The 21,188-nt window shown below is 38.3% G+C and overlaps 1 pseudogene; it reads right to left on the bottom strand.

Annotated features, from left to right (window-relative positions):
• Positions 1–9,131: 9,131 nt before the first annotated feature.
• On the bottom strand, positions 9,132–9,809 carry LOC147626447 (germin-like protein 8-6 pseudogene; annotated as a pseudogene).
• Positions 9,810–21,188: the final 11,379 nt, after the last annotated feature.

Below are 21,188 nucleotides of genomic sequence, written 5' to 3'. Positions count from 1 at the left end.
AATTGTCAAGTTTTTAAACTAATCATCCTTCTCATTAACATTCAGGATGATTATGTCCATGGTTGTACAATAGGTAAGTATGCATTTTGATCTCAGAGGGCCCTCATATAGTGGCATAATGTATTATTATCATTGCCTCCACTACCTTTCCTCATACATGCATACCACCTTTGAGGACATGATCGACATGAATTTTTGGAGATCATTGTACTTCCTACGATGCATGCTGCATGTGCATCCTCCAGATAAGGAAAAGATGATATAAAGAATATTAGGGCCATCAAGCCTTGCTAAAGTAGATTCTAGGGACAAAATGTAGATTGGGTGGGAGAGGATGTTAACCCCATTTTGGGATTAACTTAGCATCTCTCCATTACATATGAGAGATAGCATTAAGGATAGAATGTAGATTAGGTGGGAGAGGATGTTAACCCCATTTTGGGATTAACTTAGTATCTCTCCATTACATTGAGAGATAGCATAATAAATGCCATGAAAGGACACTCTAAATGTTGTAATTATGAGAATAGTTGGCTATGCCACAAAACTATGTAATTTATAAGCATATAGCTCATCCTTTATTAAGTTTTGGGCACCTAAGTGTGAATAAGGTCCAGTTGTATAAATAATATTATTCTTGTAATGCAAGACACAATCCCCCTTTGTTCCCAATTGATCCTTCTCTTATATCCTTGCTCTCTTGTGTCTATGGTGTGTCTGAGAGAGAGTTGAGAGGAGCAAGAGCTACATTTCTAGTGCATGTTCCTCTTATGCTTGGATCCTTGAGTGTGAGAGTAAAGAGGAGTGAATGTTCATGTATAGAGAATGGCGACCTCATTGGTCACAGATCGAGGAGGAGGCAAGAGAGTGGTGCTAGCTACCACTAGAAAAGCTTGGTTCTACTAAGATACAAGATTGGATTTTGGCAAGCTCCCAATGACGTTGACCTCATTTTGCGCTCATCTCCGAGCCACTAGAATTTCCATCAACAAGATAATTCCTTGCAGAAATATCAGGCATACCAAGGGGTTCAACCACTTTCTCTTTGCCTGTATGTGATGTACCAATTACATTTCTAGGACTAGTATTATGACGCGGCCTGTCACTCCATGGTCTATCAATAGAACTGCTAGATGAGGACTCTCTTGGTCCACTCAATGACTGTGATTGCTGACTTGCATTCTTTGCAACCATATTTCCACTTACATCAGCCCCACAACATCTTTTTCAGTAGCATACTAGATACTCATCTCATCAAATACAACATCCGTACTTACCCTCAATTCATGTGTAGCAAGATTATAACATCTATATCCCTTTTTCTCAAGGGAATACCCAATAAACACACATTTTTCTGCCTTTGGATCCATCTTAGTACGCAGCTCATTTGGCACATACTCATATATATGTAATACATCCAAAAACTTTCAAGTAATATAAATCGGGTTTCTTTGCCAGTAAACTTCTCCTATGGCGTTGCATCATGTATGGCTACAGTAGGAGTCTTGTTCATGATATAAAATTTTATAGACATAGCCTCAGGCCAATAGCTATGCAACATATTCTTCTCTTCTACCATCAATGCCCGTGCTATCTTTGCAATGTGCCTATTTTTCCACTCAGTAGCTCCATTTTTCTGCAGAGTGTATCTACATGTAAACTATCTCTGAATGCCATTCTTCCTCAAGAAATCAAAGAACTCATTGGAGAAGTATTCTCCTCCTCCATTTGACCTTAGGCACTTAACATGCTTTCCTGTTTGCTTTTCAACCATCACTCTAAATTCCAAAAAATGAGGGCTTGCTCATGGGTTGAAAGATGTCCTAGGCTAACACATAGCTGTACATAGCTGAAGGGATGCCCTTAAACATGTTGCCTAGGAAATATCCAAATATATGTATAAATTTGATAGTTCCACGGACTCATATAAGTTTGCAAGTGTTTAATCAATGTTGTGACGCTTTTGGAGATATTGACTGCCTGTCTAAGGTTCATGCTTTCACATTCTACTGCCAATCAATGGTTTACAACACTACAGCCCGAGATAAAAGTCAATCTCAGAACTTTCAAGGCAACTTTCATCCTCCTCAGGGGGGGTGTTCACTTATAAATATGTAAACGTAGCACGTGGGTTCAAGAGAAGGGATTTTTAAGATCCCTTTTTTACACCTTTTTTACGTACAAAAGGGTACCATCTAAAGAGGCTACTCACATGTTAAATAAAAAAAGGGTATGTTTTATTCATGAAAAATTCATAGATAAGGGATTTTTTAAAATAGGTGTTGAACACACATGATACACGGGGTGTTGAACACACATGATACACGGGGTTTATTTATAGTGAACCCCTTGAGCTTTCATCTATGGGTTCTAGAGGCAACGTCAGTGGTTATATGCATCATGTGAACTTTACTCAATTGACTGGAAAATTGAAGAAACCTTATGATATTTTATCCTTTGGGTTCTATGGGTAGTAGAGGCAACGTCAGTGGTTATATGCATCACGTGAACTTTACTCAATTGAGTGGAAAATTGAAGAAACCTTATGATTTTTTAAAATAGGTGTTGAACACACATGATACACGGGGTTTATTTATAGTGAACCCCTTGAGCTTTCATCTATGGGTTCTAGAGGCAACGTCAGTGGTTATATGCATCACGTGAACTTTACTCAATTGAGTGGAAAATTGAAGAAACCTTATGATATTTTATCCTTTGGGTAGTGTTGGCATCCTTTCACTTCTTGCGTATTTATGTCTTTATTCATAAAAATACCCCACATGCCAAAAATAGTTGCGCGCTTATGCATGGGCTTTCCCTTTACCAAAATAGGAGTTGTTTTTACTAAAAGCTAAGATAAATTCTTCATATGTAAACCACTAAAGGAAAAATACATAAAGAACCCCAAGGGCTAATTCACATACAAACAAATTAATAGTTCCATACCCAAGTATAACAAAAGTGGGCGGCCAACACTAACTAAAATACCAAAATCATTAGCTATTCTGCCAAAGCCAAAATACTAAAAATGAGAACCTTCCCAGTAATTATTCACGCCAAATCACCACCATCATGTCCCATCCATACACTTAGTTCTAACCATCATGTCCCATCCATACACTTAGTTCTAACCATCCCTAGATTCATATATTCTACACATGGAATATTTGGAATCACCCAAGTGCCATGCTACAAACATGATTTGGTGGTATGGGACATCTTGATTGATAAAAAATGAAAACATGAATTTATTTCATGACAACTATCTCTTAGGAGTCAGAATAAAAGGTTGAAGTCATAAATGAGATGATTCCAAAAGACATTACTATTGGGGATACGTCATATGCGATCTCTTAAGGTCATAAAGAAGGTCTCTAAACTTAGGTAGGACTTAGGGTTTGTACAACCTTTCAATCAAAGAGTTTTGATCATGGACTTGTGTTAGTGGAGTTCCATGCGAACTCACATGTACACAAAAAGGAGACATGATAAAATCTCTAATTCAAACTAGGCTAGAAGAAATAAACTTCTACATGTTTTTCTTCCAAGAAATGGATAAAATCTATGGCATAAATTTCATTGAAGCTTGTATAAATACCTTCAAAAGATATTTATAGTAGGTGTCCGTCAAACTGGAGGAAGGCAACCTTTTGGTCATATTTCCTCAATTACCATATAAGTTTTTTAAAAAATAAGTCTCTAATAAGTTTTTCTTTTAATGTCTCATGATGGAAATTTTGCTAATGGTTCCACCATCTATTGATTTTAGAAGGTCATGGCTCGTGGTTTCGCAAAGGAAATAAAGGTACACCCATACATACGCCTTTACACCCTTGCATAAAAATTATGTTTAAGGTTTTGCACCACATAAATTTTACTCCACAAACTTTAAATTCGAGCAAGAAATAGAGCTTGTTCTTAGTAAGGCACCACTCTAAAAGCCTTCTGAAATTGCTCAGTTTTTGCTTTGGTAAAACTTCCTTTCTTTCTTTTTGTGGGATAACGAAGGCTTTGAGGCTTGTGTAAATATAAGATTTTTAAAGCTTACGTAGTAGATAAATTATAAGCTTTTAAAGATTCTAATATTTATAAGATTTTTAAAGCTTATATTAGTAAGCTTAAAAAGCTGCTGCTTCTACTCCCATCGGCGGGGCCAACATACATCAAAAGGGAGAATAGAGAAAGGGGCGTATAATAATATAAACTCTCTCTCTCTCTCTTTAATTCTTCCTGTCTAAACCACTAAACGAAAAATACATAAAGAACCCTATGGGGCTAATTCAGGTACAACCAAATTAATAGGTCCATGCCCAAGTATAAAAAAAGTGAATGGCCAACAATAGTACAAAATATCTCCTAGTAAATACTATGGCCAAAATACCAAAATCATTGTCTATTCCACCAAAAACAAAATACCAAAAATGAGAACCTTCCTGGTAATTTCTCACGCCAAATCACCACCATCATGTCCCAGCCATACTGGCTTTCGAGCATAAAGCTCATCAATCTCACCAACCTATAGGTTGTCCATTCAAACACATTACACATTAGCAAGACATGTTGAAGTCACACAACAACACATAAGTATTAAATCCAACACTCAGTTCCAGCCATCCATAAATTTATATGTTCTACACATGGAATATTCAAAATCACCCAAGTGCCATTCTACGAACATAGTGGTAATGACGCGTCCCCAATTAGCCATAGAGGGATGGATGCCCAAACTATAATAGTATTATCCAAATTCATGAGCCTCATGATGATGCTTATACATAAGGTTTATGCATGAGGCTTATGAATAGGCCACATGCATGAGACATATGCATAAATCCTCATGTATAAGTCTCATGTATAAGGCTTATGCATGAGGCTTATGCATTAGTCATCAGCCTCTATGGATAGCCATTAGAGAGCTATGCATCTCTCAAGAGGTGGCCATATGCCTCCTGCATTTATAGTCACACAAGGCTAATCCCTAAATCTTGTGCATTAGCCCACGCGAAGAAGTCTCATGCATGAGGCTAGTGCATAAGCCTCATGCATAAATCCATATACATAATCCTCATGCATAAATCTTATGCATAAGCTGCATATATGGGGCTTATGTATAAGCTTATGCATAAGATACATACATGAGGTTTATGTATTAGGCTTATGCATATGGCTAGTACATAAGCTTCGTTTATGTGGCGGCTTATGCATAGTCTTATGCAGGCTATGAATGCATAGCCTTGTGCAAGCCATGAATGCTATGCATTTTATGCATGAGAATAAGGCTTATACATTAGTCGAATGCTACCTAGGCATGTCGGTAGCTACTGACATGCACCAAGATCTCCCATTATGTGTCGAGTGCTGCCTAAGCATGCCAATAGCTATCGACATACCTAGGTAGCTTCCAATGTATGTCACATACTACCTAGGCATGCTGATAGCTACCGACATACACCAGGATCTCCCAATGGATGTCACATGCTACCTAGGCATCCCAATGCATGTTGAAAACTATCGGCATGCACTCGAATCTACCTAGGCATGTCGGGTGCTACCCAGGCATTCTTGTAGCTACTAGCATGCACTGGGAGCTCCAAATGCATGCACTAGGAGCTCCTAATGCATGGCAAGGGCTAATTAGGCATGTCGGGTGCTACCAATGCATGCCGGGAGCTCCCAATGCATGTCGGTAACTACCAACATGCACTAGTGTGATGTTACACGTGAAGAAGAAATAGATATCCCAACAATCTCTGTAAGTATATTGCCTCAAACTGTATCTTACCTTTTAAGAAAAAAATAGTTACCTTATAACAACATAAAATAAATGTTCATTTGTTTGTATGTCTAAATCTTGAAGTAGAGGACTACCTCCCTACGCAAAATGAATATGATTCTACATTACAATGGGGGTTGGAATCTCTTTTTGAAATGGTGCAAGACGAAGGATGGATTCTTATTTCTAGAGGCCATGCTTGGCAAGCATGGCAAGCAAGTACATTCCTAAAACCAGAACCTCTTTGTTTTTCCAAAACTAATTTTCACTTATGTTAGTTTTATTGTGTTTTAAGATCATGTTACTATAAACCATGTTACTACAAATGTTACAAATTTGCAAGCTAGAAGAAATGAAAATGTGAGAGAAAAGTGTGGAGCTATAAGGGATAGTAATAATAGAAATGCGTGAGATGTGGACACCTCGATGCAGCTCCTAACTCCATAGATTTTCATTATGTTTTATTTTGTATATGACCTTTTTGGACTCATACATTTATGTAATTTTGCCAAGTATTATAATATAACTATAACATTTGCCAAGTATGAATTGAAATTATCTTTTTTTTTTTGCATTTGTAAAGTTAAATATTATATATATATATCGATGACGAGATGAAGATGAAGATGAGGATGATGATTAGTCATTCCTTTAGCTTTATTTTGTATATGGTTAAAGCCTTTATCAATATTTTGTAATCATTTGAACTCGGTGAAGATATGTTTTTGTTAATGTTTTTGTCCTCTTCTTTCTACTATCTCTTTATTTTAACAAAATATGGGACAAACAACTTTTTTTAAAAGCTGGGGTAGACTGGGGAGTTTGTGAGAATTTCCTAGTCTATCGGAGCGTTTTTTTTTTGCTGGTTTATTTTCACTACTAGGCAACATTTATAACAACAAAATAGCGTTGCCCAGTAATGTTATTTCATTTCTCAGTTGCTAGGAGTAACACTCCCGCTATAGTGAATATAGCAATGTTTGTAGCAACGAAATACCCCGACATGTGCCAAGGCTTGTAGTTGTAATAACGCTGCTATAATGTCATTCTATTATAGTGTCTTATGCATGTTCTTTATGCGCATAAGAGTATACGATGTTGGAGCTTTATGCATAGAGATCTTAGAATAAATTTGTTATGGTCTTATGCCCAAAAGCATAGAGATCTTATATCTATTTTGTAGTTAGCATACAAACTACGCATGAGAGCCTTATGCATAAGAGCATATGATTTCTATGTATTCTATTTGTATCTAGCATAGAGATTACACAAAAGAGATTTATGAATAAAAGTATAAAATCTCTATGCAGTCTTTTTGTATCTTGTATATAGTGCTTATGTATATGAGCTTTTCTATAGAGCATATTTTGAAAGAGTTTGGGATAACCGCCTTCTCTCCCTCTCTCTGATTTCAAGAAAACTCGCAAAGAGAAGATTTTTGTGATGGATTTCCTACATGATACATGGATGGAGGGTTTTCGCTCTGGAATTTGGGCAAAGTAAAAATAGAGGAGGGCCTCACAAGAGGGTACACATAGAGAAGGTGTTTTGATGAGGGCATGTAATAAGGAATCCTTTGAGTTTGGGGTGAACTATACGACGTGTGCTTCATTCGCTAATGACACGTACAAGGTAGGAGGGATTTTTGTGATGGATTTATCTCGTATGCCTCGATGATTTTAGTGGTAGTACAAAGAGAGAAGGAGGCTCACATCGTGAAACTATATTTTTAATGAGGGCATGCTCTAAGGAGATGGATAAGGAGGGGATTATGTGTAGAGGAGGCCTAAGAGGTTGAGATGTAGTGCAATTGAGACAAGGAGTAGGATGGACAGGAGAGCACATGAAACATGATTGTGTAGTGGAGGAGGAGGGTGGGGGTGGGGGTGGGGGTGGGTATAAGAGTAAGTCTAAGATCTACACCTTAGGTTAATAATCTATGTGACTAAGTTCATACTATTCTTAGGTAGCAAGTAAGAATATATTGTGAAAAAATGTGATATTAAGCAAGTTTTAAAACCTAGTTACACAAGCGAGAATTTTTTAGCCAATTACTTTAGGAAACAATGTTATAAGGAGGACTTCATGGCACTTGTAGTTTATTCATGAGAGTGTCTATAAGTTGGGGGCATGTAGTTTATTCACTAGTGTGCACAAGTAGAGGGTTTTTGTGTGGACTTTTCTCATGGGAGGGCAAGCCATAGATTTTAGTTAGAGTCCAAACAAGACAAGTCCTTACAAGAGAGTACACATAGAATAGGTGTTTTGATGAGCAAATGTACCTATTCAGGAGGGAGATATGGGTAGAGGAAGCCTTAGAGGTTGAGGTGCGGTGTAGCATGGAGACGAGGGTACAAGGAACTAGGGGTATATACATCAGTTTAAGAGTTGATGCGACAGAGATCATACTCTCAATTAGAAGGTAAGATTATATTCTACAGATGTGATAATCAAATTTTAAACACAATTGGCGACATTCATAATCTGTGAGCCCATTTAGTATTTTGTAAGAAGATAATGTCAATTATTGAAATGCCAATTGTAGTTTATTCACGTGTGTGTCTCTCTAAGTTGGCGGCATGTCACTAGTGTGCAGTCCAAAACTCCTTCATTTGATCACACGTGCTATACTTACATGTTTTTAGGTGAACCCCCTTAGACAATAGAGGAGGGTGGAGGTGTGAGAAGGTGTGGTAGAGCAGTCCAAGGTCTACACATTAGGTTTATGATTGAAGTGGGTGTGGTAGTGCAGCCTAATGTGTAGTCTAAGGTCTACACATTAGGTTAATAATTAAAGTAGCCAAGTTGATAATACTCTCATTTATCAAGTAAGATCATAATTAGAAAAATACAATAAACAATTTTGAAGACCTAGGTACACAATCGACAAGGTTGATATTATCAACCCATGTAGTTTTTAACCAATTCTCTAAGAAGTTTTAAGACCTAGTTACATAATCGACAAGAAGGTTGATATTATCAACCCCTATAGTTTATTATGTAAGAAAACAATGTCACTTTTTAAAAGCAATTTATTATTTAAATGCAATTCATACCACACATTCATGCCACTTCGACGTTATTCATGAGAGAGAGTGTAGAAGTTGTCGATGTGTGGTTCATTCACTATAGTGACAAACTTACAAGGTAGGAGGGTTTTTGGTCATGGATTTATCTCGTATGCCTAGATGATTTTAGTGGTAGTACAAGGAGAGAAGGAGGCCTCGCATCGTGAAACTATTTTAATGAAGACGGATAAGGAGGGGGGTTCAGGTGTAGTGCAATTAATAATTGATGTGACTAGTTTATTCATGTGTGTGTCTCTCTCTAAGTTGGCGGCCTGTCACTAGTGTGCAGTCTAAGAAAGGGTTTTGCCGACGCTGGCAATAAGGCTTTCCACCTCACCCTTGTCGATGCCGAAGGCTGTCTCTAGGACCTCCTCGGGGAGGGGTGGGTAGGCGTCGAAGAGAGCAGCGGCAAGCTGCGAGGTGCCCGGGTTCTGGCTATTGAGGGCGGAGATGGCGAGGGCGGAGTGGTCCTTGTCCGGGTTGAGCTGGAAGTGCACAAGGCCGCGAGGGAAGACAAAGAGATCTCCGGGGGCGAGGATCTGCTCAAATAGGGTATTGTTTGGCGTGGCGGTGACGAAGCCCACCTTGAGCGTGCCCTCTGCCAGGAAGAGCACCTCGGTGGCGCGAGGATGCACGTGGGGCGGGTTTAATCCCTTGGGGTCGAAGTCGATGCGGGCGATGGACAGGCCCTGCGTGTTGAGAGCAAAGAAGTTGGCTGCACTGGCCAGGTTGACGGAGACGCCCAGCCCTTTCATAGGCTTGGAGCGATGCTCAAGCATCGTGAACTTGAAGTCCGCGGCCTGCACATCAATGGCCGGCTTGCAGGTGAACCCGTTGAGGGTGATCATGCTGGTGTTATCCGCCACACAGAAGTCCTGCAGAGGGTCTTCATCCGCGGCCCTGACGTCTAGTATGAGCGGAGACAGCATCACTGCCAATAGAAGCAAGCTGCTGCTGGCGGCTGCCATGGTTTGTGGAGTGTTGTGGGGAATGCGATGATGCGATCAGGAGGGAAAGCTGTGAGCGCTGGGTATGAGTATTATAGGGCACTACGTACTCCGATCCTCACGCGCCTGTGGTATTTATGCACGACGACGTCCGCCTCTGGAAAGAACGATTCTTATCCGCTCCAAGAAGGAGTCCATGTGCATGCACGCAGTCGACGTTTCCGCTGTCTGATGACCTGCCGGAAGGGAGGATGTCACAGCGATTGACGTAGTCTCCTACCGCCCGTGTCAAACCGATGTTGACATCCGCATTCGAGAACCTTGTGATGATCGATGACTGGGCACTGCTCTTCTCTCCTATGTCACCGGACATCCGCCTCTGGAAAGAACGATTCTTATCCGCTCCAAGAAAGAGTCCATGTGCCGCTGTCTGATCCCGTGCCGGAAAGGAGGACGTTCAGCGATTGACGTAGTCTCCTACAGCCCATGTCAAACCGATGTTGACATCCGCATTCGAGAACCTTGTGATGATCGATGACTGGTCACTGATGTCCCGGACATCCGCTGATACGCAGCACTCTCTCCTTCACTTGGTCGAAGTTCTAGACGGGTACTCGGCCTTCAAATTCTACGCCGCAAAGCTAGTTGGACTCTGTCTCGCCTTCCTTTATCTTGGATGTGCTGCTAATAGCCTGTAGTGGCACTACGTGAGATAGACGTAACTTGCTAAATAAGTAGTCAAGCTGAGATTACACTCTTCTTCCCAACGAAAATCCCCCCTTACTCAACCTTCAAAGTCTAGGCTTGCTTGCTAAGCTAACTCAACCTTCAAAGTCTTAGCTTGTAGCTAAGCTAATGCGTTAGCGATTGAGACCACATGGGTCACACATGGGGCTTGCCTTCCTTTTCTACGATGAACTTTTTCTATTGGGTTCGTTGAGAGAGAGAGAGAGAGAGAGAGAGAAATGTGGTAGTAGGTAAGAAAGACCTACCTTCTCAAAGTATGTACATGAGTATTCATGCTTAGATTAAATTTTCTTATACTTTTCTTTCCAAGGACAATCCCCCCTTTGAAGTGTACAACTCAACCTTCTTCCCAAGGACAATCCCCCCTTGGAAGTGCAACTCCTCTATTTCTCTCCTTATTTCCAACTCACTATTCTATGTGTGTTTTGATTAGCTCTCGCAATCGTTTCCAACTCCCCTTAATGAAGGTTAGTCATAACAATGAATATCACTTTCCTATGAGTTCTTGTAAATACTTATTCTTTGTATGAATGGTTTATTAATATAGAATAAGAAAATTTAGATGTTGAACTAATTATTTATCTCAAGATAAAGTATAAAAAATATCAAAAAATAAAAAAACAATAATAAGAATCTTGTGTGTGTGTGTGTGTGTGTGTGTGTGTGTGAATAAACATGTGTGTGTATACACATGCGTGCACACGTGTGCCTGTGTGTGTGTGTGCACACACATATATACCTAACTTCCATACTTTCACCTTATTCTATGAGCATACCCTTACACACGTAGAGACAAAAGGCATGTTTTATGGAGAGGATATCCCATTTGTGGTGTACCAGTTGAAACCCATTCGCAGTGCTCTCAAGCTATTATAGTGGGTGTGAATCTAGTAATTGAAAACCATTCATTAGGCAAAATTTGGACTAAAAAAGGGGCCCTCTAAAGAACTACCATGTAAGCTTTTTCTTCAAAAATGGGATCATGGTTAAATTTTTGTAAATCAAATCAAAACTTGTTGGAGATTGTATATTGAGAATCTACTCTTCGAGATCTCTCCAATGATATATAGCATGATGGGGAATTTTGCATATTCAAGAAGTTCCCAAATTGGTGATGATGTGGCATGTTACAATTTTGCATATTCAAGAAGTTCCCAAATTGGTGATGACATGGCATATCATGCCACATCATCACCAACTCGAGAACTTCTTGAATATGCAAAGTTTTCCATCATGCTATATATCATTGGAAAGATGTCAAGGAGTAGATTCTCAATCTACAATCTCAAAAAGGTTTTGGTTTGATTTGCAAAAATTTAACCATCATCCCATTTTTTAAGAAAAAACTGACATGGCAGTCTTAGGGGGGGCCCCTTTTTAAGTCCAAAATTTAATGTATTATGCTCTAAATATATAAACGGGTTGTCAGAGCGGACTAAAATCAATAGTCCAAAACCCTTTCAAGTTCCCCTTCTCTTATAAACTTCTTTTCAACTAGTTGCCATTTGTCATACTCTCAATCTGTAAACCGATTGTCAACAAGTTGGAAGCCAGTTGACATTTGTCATGCTTTCAATTTCCTTACAACCTATTATATGGTTATCACCAGTTTGAAACCTATGGTAAAAACCCTTATAGGTGCCCCAACTTATAAACTGGTTTTCAACCAATTGAAAATTGTCAACAGATTGCAAAGCTTTCTGTTGAGAATCACGTGCTTTGCTTCCAACCTCGAAATAGGCTAATTATCGGGTTCAAACTAGTGGTTGGACATTGATTGATTAACTACCATGTGTTAAAGCTATTTGTTCTTGTCTTCTTCTAATCATTTGAAATATGTGCTGCTACTAATGAATTTCAAAATGTGCAAGCTACACTTCAGCACCGTCTTTTAGTCTACACCATAGATGGTGGCACCGAGACTATGACCATGGACATACGTAGTCATGTCATGGGGACACCTCATGTATATAGGCCTCTAAAGATACACAACAAATCCCTTCTCCACACAATTCACCAATCATCACTATGATTTTACTCCCTAGATTCTACTAGCATGCAACCTCCATCTTACAGTTCCATATGATCAAACTGTGATTTTACTCCTTAGCTTCTACTAGCATACAACCTCCATCTTAGCAATTCCATATCAGTCATCTCACTATGAGTTTATTCCCTAGCTTCTACTAGCATACAACCTCCATCTTAGTAGTTTCCTATCAGTCATCTCATTGTGAGTTTACTCCCTAGTTTTTACTAGCATACAATCTCCATCGTAGAGCAAATCTAATGAGAATCTCCCTTTGTGTAGGAGCACATGGGTGTTAGGCTTTTCCATCTATTGTATCACTTCAATAATACAATATTCTTATCTATCTTTGTTATTGTGTGTAGTTTGATTTTTAAAGTCTTATGTTGTGAAATATCCTACTCCTTTTGAGTTATTTTGTATAGACCGCAAGTTGTATCCTCTTACATTTTCCATTCTTAGCTTAGTATGGATTTGAAGAAACTTACTCAAGGATAATTCAAATGGTTAGATTTTGTCCTCTGAGTGGAGTGATTTAGTGACATCTTTCTAATTTTAGTACTTTTGGGTATAGGGAGGAATTGGCCATCTCATCCAAAAGTCATAGGCCTAGTAAGAACTATTATAAAAAGATATCTTAGTGATATGGGACATCAAGGTTTGATCTCTTGATATCTCTATGTTTCTAGCTCAAAAATGCCTTACATCCTCTCCCATGGTGGCTAATTAATATTTATTCTTGTACCCTATACAGAGAGGTTACCTCTCTTGCACCTTATATAGAGAGGCCAACTCACTTTTACATGAGAGAGAAGAGAAGTTTCAGAAATTCTAGGCTTGTAACAATGAGTATTAAGATCTAATGGTTGTGCCCTTGGTTGATTGGTACATTAGTGATTTGCTAACTTTGTGATGCATGTTAGCATGAGGTATCCAAAAATATCAATGTGCACAAGGTGCTACAAAGTGGGCAATGTTCCCCATAGAGGCACGTGAATCCTTGACTCTAGTAGTTATAGGAAATTATTCCTATATCTTATGGGTTAAAGACCATGGACATGTAGTAGGTGAGGTATGAACTTCCGAGTGTGGAGTAGATCATTGATAGGTAGTAGGTGAGGTATGAACCTCCAAGTGGAGTGGACGTGAACTTCCTTATGTAGAGTTTGTGCATGTGTGAAAGTCCTCCTCAAAGGCATTAAAAGAACAAAAAGTGCTATAGATACATGATATTCTAGGTGTTAAGATTATCCCTTTTCATTAGCTAAATACTAGTAGTCTAAAGTTAAATTTATAGCAGAATTAATTCATAATATTGTAACTATCTCAAGAAATCCTCTGAGGATGCGAAAAGGTTTTATGTAGTCACATATATGAGAAAACTTTTATATGAGTGGCACATCAAAAACACCTAAAATTTGATAACCCTAGTGAAAATTGATCAAGACACATTTACATACAAATACAACTTGTTGATTCATAACTTTTGTGGTTATCTGTATGTGATATCTAGCTAATCTCCAGTCTAGGTGTTAATCTTATCACTTTGCATTATAAGCTTCAGACTAGTAGAGGCATGTGAATCCTTCACTCTAGTAGTTAAAGGACATTCTTCCTATATCTTATGGGCAGTAGACCATGGTGGATAGGTCCTAGGTGAGGTATGAGCTTCCAAGTGGAGTGGAAGTGAACTTACTTATGTGGAGGTTGTGGATGTGTGAAAGTAATCCTTAAAGGCTTTGAAAGAACAAAAGGGGCTAGATACAAGATAGTCTAGGTCTTAAGATTATCCCTTTGCATTAGCTTCATCCTAGTAGACTAAAGCTAAATTTATAATGTAATACATAATCTTGGATGAGAAATATTTTATGTAATTGACACATCTGAGAAAGCTTTTATATGAGTGACACATCGAAAAGACCAAAACTTTGATAAACCTAATTAAAATTGATCAAGACACATTTACATACAAAGTTAACTTTTTGATTCGTAACTTTTGTGGTTATCTATATGTGATATACATATGATCTCCAATCTAGGTGTTAATCTTATCACTTTGCATTAGCTTCATACTAGTAGTCTAAAGCCTCGGGGGGGTCACTATATGTAAATCCTCTATATCACGTGCGTTCAAGGCCTATTTAAAAAGTCCCTTATCTGTGAATTTTTTAGTGAATATAATGTATCCTTTCCTATTCAAATCTGTAATTTTTTTTAAAAATATAATAAATAAATCTCCTCTGTAAATATATTTCTGTAAGTTTTAAATATTTAAAATGTCCTTCTGTTGAACCCACGTGATACTTACATATTTATACGAGTGACCCCCCCGAGTCTAAAGCTAAACTTATAATAGGCTTAATTCAAAATCTTGTAGCTTTCTTAAGAAATCCTTTGAGGATGAGAAAGGTTTTATTGACTCACATATGAGAAAACTTTTATGTAATACATATGAGTGACACAACAAAAGACCCAAACTTACATAACCCCTATCAAAACTGAGCAAGTTACATTTATGTATATCTATCTATTCACGTATACAAATGTTAACTTATTGATGCACAACTTTTGTGGTGATCTCCATATGCTTGCATTTGGGATTTAAGGACTGCCTTCTAGCCCCAATAGTTTTCAACATTTGTGTGTGCAAGAATGAGATACCTATGAATAACCCTTATATTTTTACATGGGGAATTAATAACAAGTTGCATTGTTTAGGTCGACTAGGTATTTTTATAATCCCAAAACGTCATTCAAAAGAGTTTTATTATATTTATATAGTGCCCAACTTGTGTCACAACTATTGCTCCATGTCCTAAGAAACTTTGGGCACCTATTAGGCTCCTAACATACCCCCAAGCAAGTCATACTTTGCCTTAAACTTTGATTAGAAGGTATCTACAAGTAGGAAACATGTTTGTTCGGTGACACTCACATGCATGATACATGTAATATTCCCTCATAATAAACTCATAGCACTAGGGAAAATCAAGCACCTTTTCTCCACTTTTCCAATCCAACATTTGTAGGTTGAGCTCCATATCCATCATCTTGATCTCTAAGCTCTCTTTCTTGGTTAAGAGATCTTCTACAAGACATGTAGCCTCTGCATCCTGTAGCCGCATCATCTTCTGTAGTATTCGATTGGAAAAGAATATCTGAAAGCTCCTAAAATTTGATAGGCTAACATCATCCTCCTCACGGGGTTCAAAGATATCTACCTAATATGGAATATGTTGACTCTCGGGTTCAAGGATATCTACATATTAGAAATATATTGGCTCTCATGTTGTGATTGTGATAGTTGTATCGTGAGCAATGTTACCTCTTTGAAAACACCTTCCTCTAGGAGTACATTACCCATGAGTTCCTCTGGTGTTGGAAGCTCTCAATATTGGGCTAGGAGTACATTACCCATGAGTTCCTCTGGTGTTGGAAGCTCTCCCTTACTTGCGCTAATGCTCTCAATATTGGGCTATAAGAAATTCTCTATTGATATTTGGGGTTTCCAAGATTGTAACCTCCCTTACCTAGGCTAATGTTCTCAATCTTGGGCTATAGGTAATTTACCTATTGACCTTTGGGGTTACCAAGATTGCAACCTCCCTACTATACCTCTCCCTTAATTGGGCTAATTCTCTCAATCTTGGGCTATAGGAAACTTAATATTAGACTTCTTTTTATTGGATATGGGGAGTTGTTTGCACCATTCTTCCTTGAGGAGTGGACTCAAGGGAGGAAAATAGACCATGCTGAGAAGTAATGTGCTTGGGCTAGCACTACTATCAAAATATTGGACATGATGATACATCAGTGCTGACATGCATACATCATGTAAAGAAGGATCATACTTGTAGTGCACAATGATGCCCATTCATGCCCAATCATCATGTCTATAGTTTGTTGACTCCTTGTTTTCATCACTTAGTGTGATGATACATTAGCCACATAGCCATGCCTACCTCTTTCATCTTCTCCATCTCCATCCTTTTGCTATATTGTTTTGGTTTCTAACAAAAGTTCCATTTTTGTTTTTTACATAGTCTTATCACCCCCCTTCTTGGCATCCTTAAAAAGACAAGGCTAATTCTTGCCACTCTAAAACAAGGCTTTGCCTTTATGTTTTTGACTAGAAGTGAATGCTTGATCTCCCACATGCATACTAGTTTGGTGTCATCCAGATTACTCTCCTTGCAAGAGTACTACAACCAACTCATAAAATATAAGGACCACTAGGGCCATTTTGGTAAAAAAAAGGTGGCCTTGTAAAAATTGATTAGAGAAAGGGTTTCAAATTATGGGCCAAATTTGGAAGGTTTTCCTCTAGAACATGCTCCAAATACAACAAAGATGGATCCCACCACCTACTTTCTATGAGCTAGCATCACTCTTCTAAGGAAAATAATAGGGGCTAATAATCGCCAATTGGCCGATATCTTAAAACATTCGCCTAAATTTTGGCCATTTTGAAGGGATTTAGAAAATATTTGCCCAATTTTGGACATTTTAGGGAATTTCAAAAACATTTGCCCCATTTTCTATAATTTTAGATTTATTTAGGAGGAATAATCACCAACCCACCTACACTTGTATCTTCATAAGGTATCTTATTTTTACCCTAATCACTTCTTTCATAACTACCTTAAGAATATCCCCTTATTTAATGTAACTTCTTTCTCCCTCTCTTCCTTAGACCCACTTGTAATTCTCATGCATAAGTGGGCCCAATATTTTGAGTCTATTATATTTCCCTCAAAAAGTATAAATTTACTATCTAAAAATCCATGACTATTGAAAGCCTCTTTGAGCTCTCTCTCTCTCTCTCTCTCTCTCTCTGTCAAGCTATCTTGGTGATCCTTTTCTCCAACATAAGATGGTGAAATTAATCTTCTTTTTTAAATTTTATGTTTAGCAGTAGAATTAGTCTCTTATATTCCACTATATGCTCTCTTTTAATCATTTAGCAGTAGAATTAATCTCTTATATTCCTCTATGTGCTCTCTTTTAATCAATCAAACCTTTTATTCCTCTCTTTTTCAATCAACCAATCCTTTCATTCATTTTTTCTCTCTGTAGCACTTTCACTCTATTCCTCCCTCTAACAACATTTTTAGAATCAATTTCTCTAATGGTAATTAATTTTTCTTCTCCTTTTGCGCTTCTCTTTAACTCACTCAACATCACTATAATCTCCAATTCTCATGGAACCCTTGGAGGGCCTTAATAATCGACCAGCAAAGCAAAGCTTCCATATCAACATCAAGCTAGATAAGGAGTACGCTTCATGTTGTCGAAGTTATCAAAAGAGGGCATTAAGAGATGAAGATGAGGTGCAGAGACTATGTGGGCAAGGAAAAAAACATCAAGAACTTTGGGTAAATGGGGTATTATATCCAACAAATCTTCCAAAATTGGTAAGTCTTTAGCATTCCAAAATTTACATGATTTGGTGCGGTTTCTTGGTGATGGTAGACATGGCTTGTTAGGTTATTACAATAGACTAAATCATGTAGCTTACGATGCTAGCACATATAGAATCCAAGTAGAAATGATGATGGGAGTAGCAAAAAAAGCTATTAAAGGCTTGGAAAAAACTATTCATACCCTTACTCATCAACAACAATAATGTGCAAGCATAAAAAATAGGAGAACTACAATCATCTCTTTCCTTTCACAGTTAAGAAGCCCAAACACTTAGTTAGGGAGATGAAGTGGGTTGATGCATTGAAAAAACAAGGAGTTAGGGCTAGCTATATATAGCTCCAACAAAAGCAAGAAGATTTTTATCAAATCATGACAAAAGGCAAGCATCTGCTATATGGAGACGTAAAGAGTTGTGTGAGCACACCACTAATCAGGAAAGCAATCGCAATATGGCCAACACAAGGATGAGAGTTTGGACAAAACTTGACAAGTTCATTATGCTTCTATGGAAAACTAAGATAGATGCCTCCTACACAAATGATTATGAGAGTTCCATAGAAGTATAATGAATATTTCACTTGAAAAGTTCATTCTGCTTCTATGAAAAACTAATATAGATTCCTCCCACACAAATGATTATGAGGGTTCTATCTCACTCTTTGTGATACAATCAAGCAAGAATGGGCAACAAAGGATATCACATTCTATTTGGCAAGAATAGCATATATCTTTAAGTTCAAGAAATATGTACATGCTAACGTTTTCTCCATACGTCATAATTTCTTTATTTTTTTATAGCATATTATTCTTGCACATGGTTCATACTTTGTTAAACAAATGGGTCTAGTGGCCATATGGAACACTCAAGGAATAGAAAAGTCCCACTATCACGGACAAGCTACTTCCGTGCAGCTCGCCATGGTGGAAGTGAAACTAAAAGCAAGGCCTTATGTGAATTATTCAATTGGTTCTATCTGCATATTGGCCAGCAAATGAGGAGAAAATTTGGTGATTCCTATGTTACTGCAATCCTTGCATCTTCCAATCCAACTACATATCTCACCTAGGCTCCCTATGACTTCCAACTTCAAGCTCTAACTAGTTGTAACCAACTTTCCATACATGGTTATTACAACATTTGTGTGTGTTTTTCTCTCGATGTTTGCAGATATCTGTTTCCAACATGCAGCTGAATTATGATGCAAACCATTTTGCAAAATTTCAAAACAGTTCAGCACTTGCTCATTTAGCCTTGTAATGCTACCGCACATCCCCAAGCTAGCATATCTCTATTTGCATCATCTCGAAGCATGGCCATTGAATTGTATTGAATGGGATTTTTGTTGAGTAATTTAGAAAAGATTCTCAAAATAAACATTTTTTATTGCTTTTGCATCCTCACTGCTTGGTTCATGGTACAACTGTCTCCCCTTCCCCAATCGCATATTCTAGTGCTACATCTCATAATACCATAGCAAGGTGCCTTCATGCTGTATATCAGTTCAATGTTTAACATAACTCTCAAAACATTTTGTAGCATTGTGATTTTGCCCCACTGTCAAACATATCTTGTGATTTAGCATATCTTGGGAGTAGTGCATTCCAAACAACAACATACCAAGTAAGAAGCAATGCATTTGGAATACCTATCCTTGACAATAGTTAATCACATGGCAGATCTTGTTCAAACTCTACCTCTTCTGTAGGATCAATCTCTCTTCAAAAATATCCATGATAACATCCCCCTATTTTGGGGTTACACACACACACACACACACACAATATGAAGGTAAACAAGGTTGTAAATGTAAGTGATTGAAACTAGAAGTAAGCCCTCTATATTTATATGTGAAAAATAGTTGAGATGGCCCTCTTTCTAGGAAAACCTTGCAATTACTGCTAAAAAGAGACTACTTGAAAATACAGTTTTACAAAAGAGTGAGCTATATGGGTGGATGCATGGTAAGGTGATACACTTTGGACCAGTAGAAATAGCGGTTTTTGGGGTGTGGTTTGCAACTTGCAAATGAACTTTGAGAATTGGAAAAGAAATGAAAATAATTTAAAAACTAAGCAAATAAAATGTACATAACTGAAAAGATAGTGGGGGATAACTGAAAGAGGTAAGGTAATTATTTTTTTTCGCATGTATTCTGTACATGCACTGTGTCATTCAAAAAACTCAGAGTCAACAGATCTCCTCTCTCTTCTCTCCCCCATTCTTAGCTGCTTGAGAAAATGTCTACATCTTCGACCATGGCTAACTCAAAGGGCAACGCCGCAAAGATACAAAGGTTACCCTCTCTCTCTCTCTCTCTCTCTCTCTCTCTCTCTCTCAAACACGCACACACAGAGCACGAGACCCCTCACAAAGTTGTGCATGTGTCTATGTATGTTGTGTCCGTGTCTATGTGCATGTGGGACCTCTCACAAAGTTTTCTGTCGGAAAACTAGAGCTTATTTTATTACGATCCTCTCACTCAAACCGCTCATCAACCTCCTAATCAAGCTCCATATATGTTGGTGATCTTGATCTCAATATATAAGAGACAAGGAGAGTGTGGTTGCTTGTCTAACCAATGTTTTCTACATGCCAGAAGAGGGCTCCCACCAAGTTTTACCACCTGAAGTTAAAGACTGAGCCATTAAAGACAGAGCCATTGAAAGACAGAGTCATTGAAAGACTTTTATAGGACTTCAGAGCATTTTCCAAAGTGTATGATCTCAATCTTGAGGGGGGAGGATGCAAGGCATTTGACTCCCAATGAGGTTCCACCAAAGTAGCCACCAAAGCATTAGCTAAGAGTGTTTTCCATGCTCCCCCAAAAAAGACAAGAAGGTGATGTTGCATGAGCACTACCTACCCTTGTATACATTATATAAACAAGTTTACCGAGCTACACCCTCAAACTATTCTGTGGGCCCTCAATTTTCCCAAGGCTATGTTACCAGGTCTACACTAGTCCTATGAAGTGGGCCATATTTGCTGAGCAGGTTGTTAAGAAGACAAGTGTTGATGGTGTTTGCACAAAAAGAAGAACTCAGTGGATGTGCGAGGCAAGTGTACAGTCGATGTCATCTATGAGCTGTTGTGTAACACTATCTCAGGATGCATGCACTCGGTTGGCACAAGGTAGCCCCTGTATGACGCAGAGGTGGAGGTCTCATGTCAAGTTCAGACATTGTTGGATGACATTCTA

Source organism: Cibotium barometz, chromosome 22 (assembly GCF_041138505.1).
Source record: "Cibotium barometz isolate CiBa-2024 chromosome 22, ASM4113850v1, whole genome shotgun sequence".
Lineage (NCBI taxonomy): Eukaryota > Viridiplantae > Streptophyta > Polypodiopsida > Cyatheales > Cibotiaceae > Cibotium > Cibotium barometz.
The sequence above is the reverse complement of the archived record's forward strand: the minus strand, read 5'-3'. Positions and strand labels throughout refer to the sequence as shown.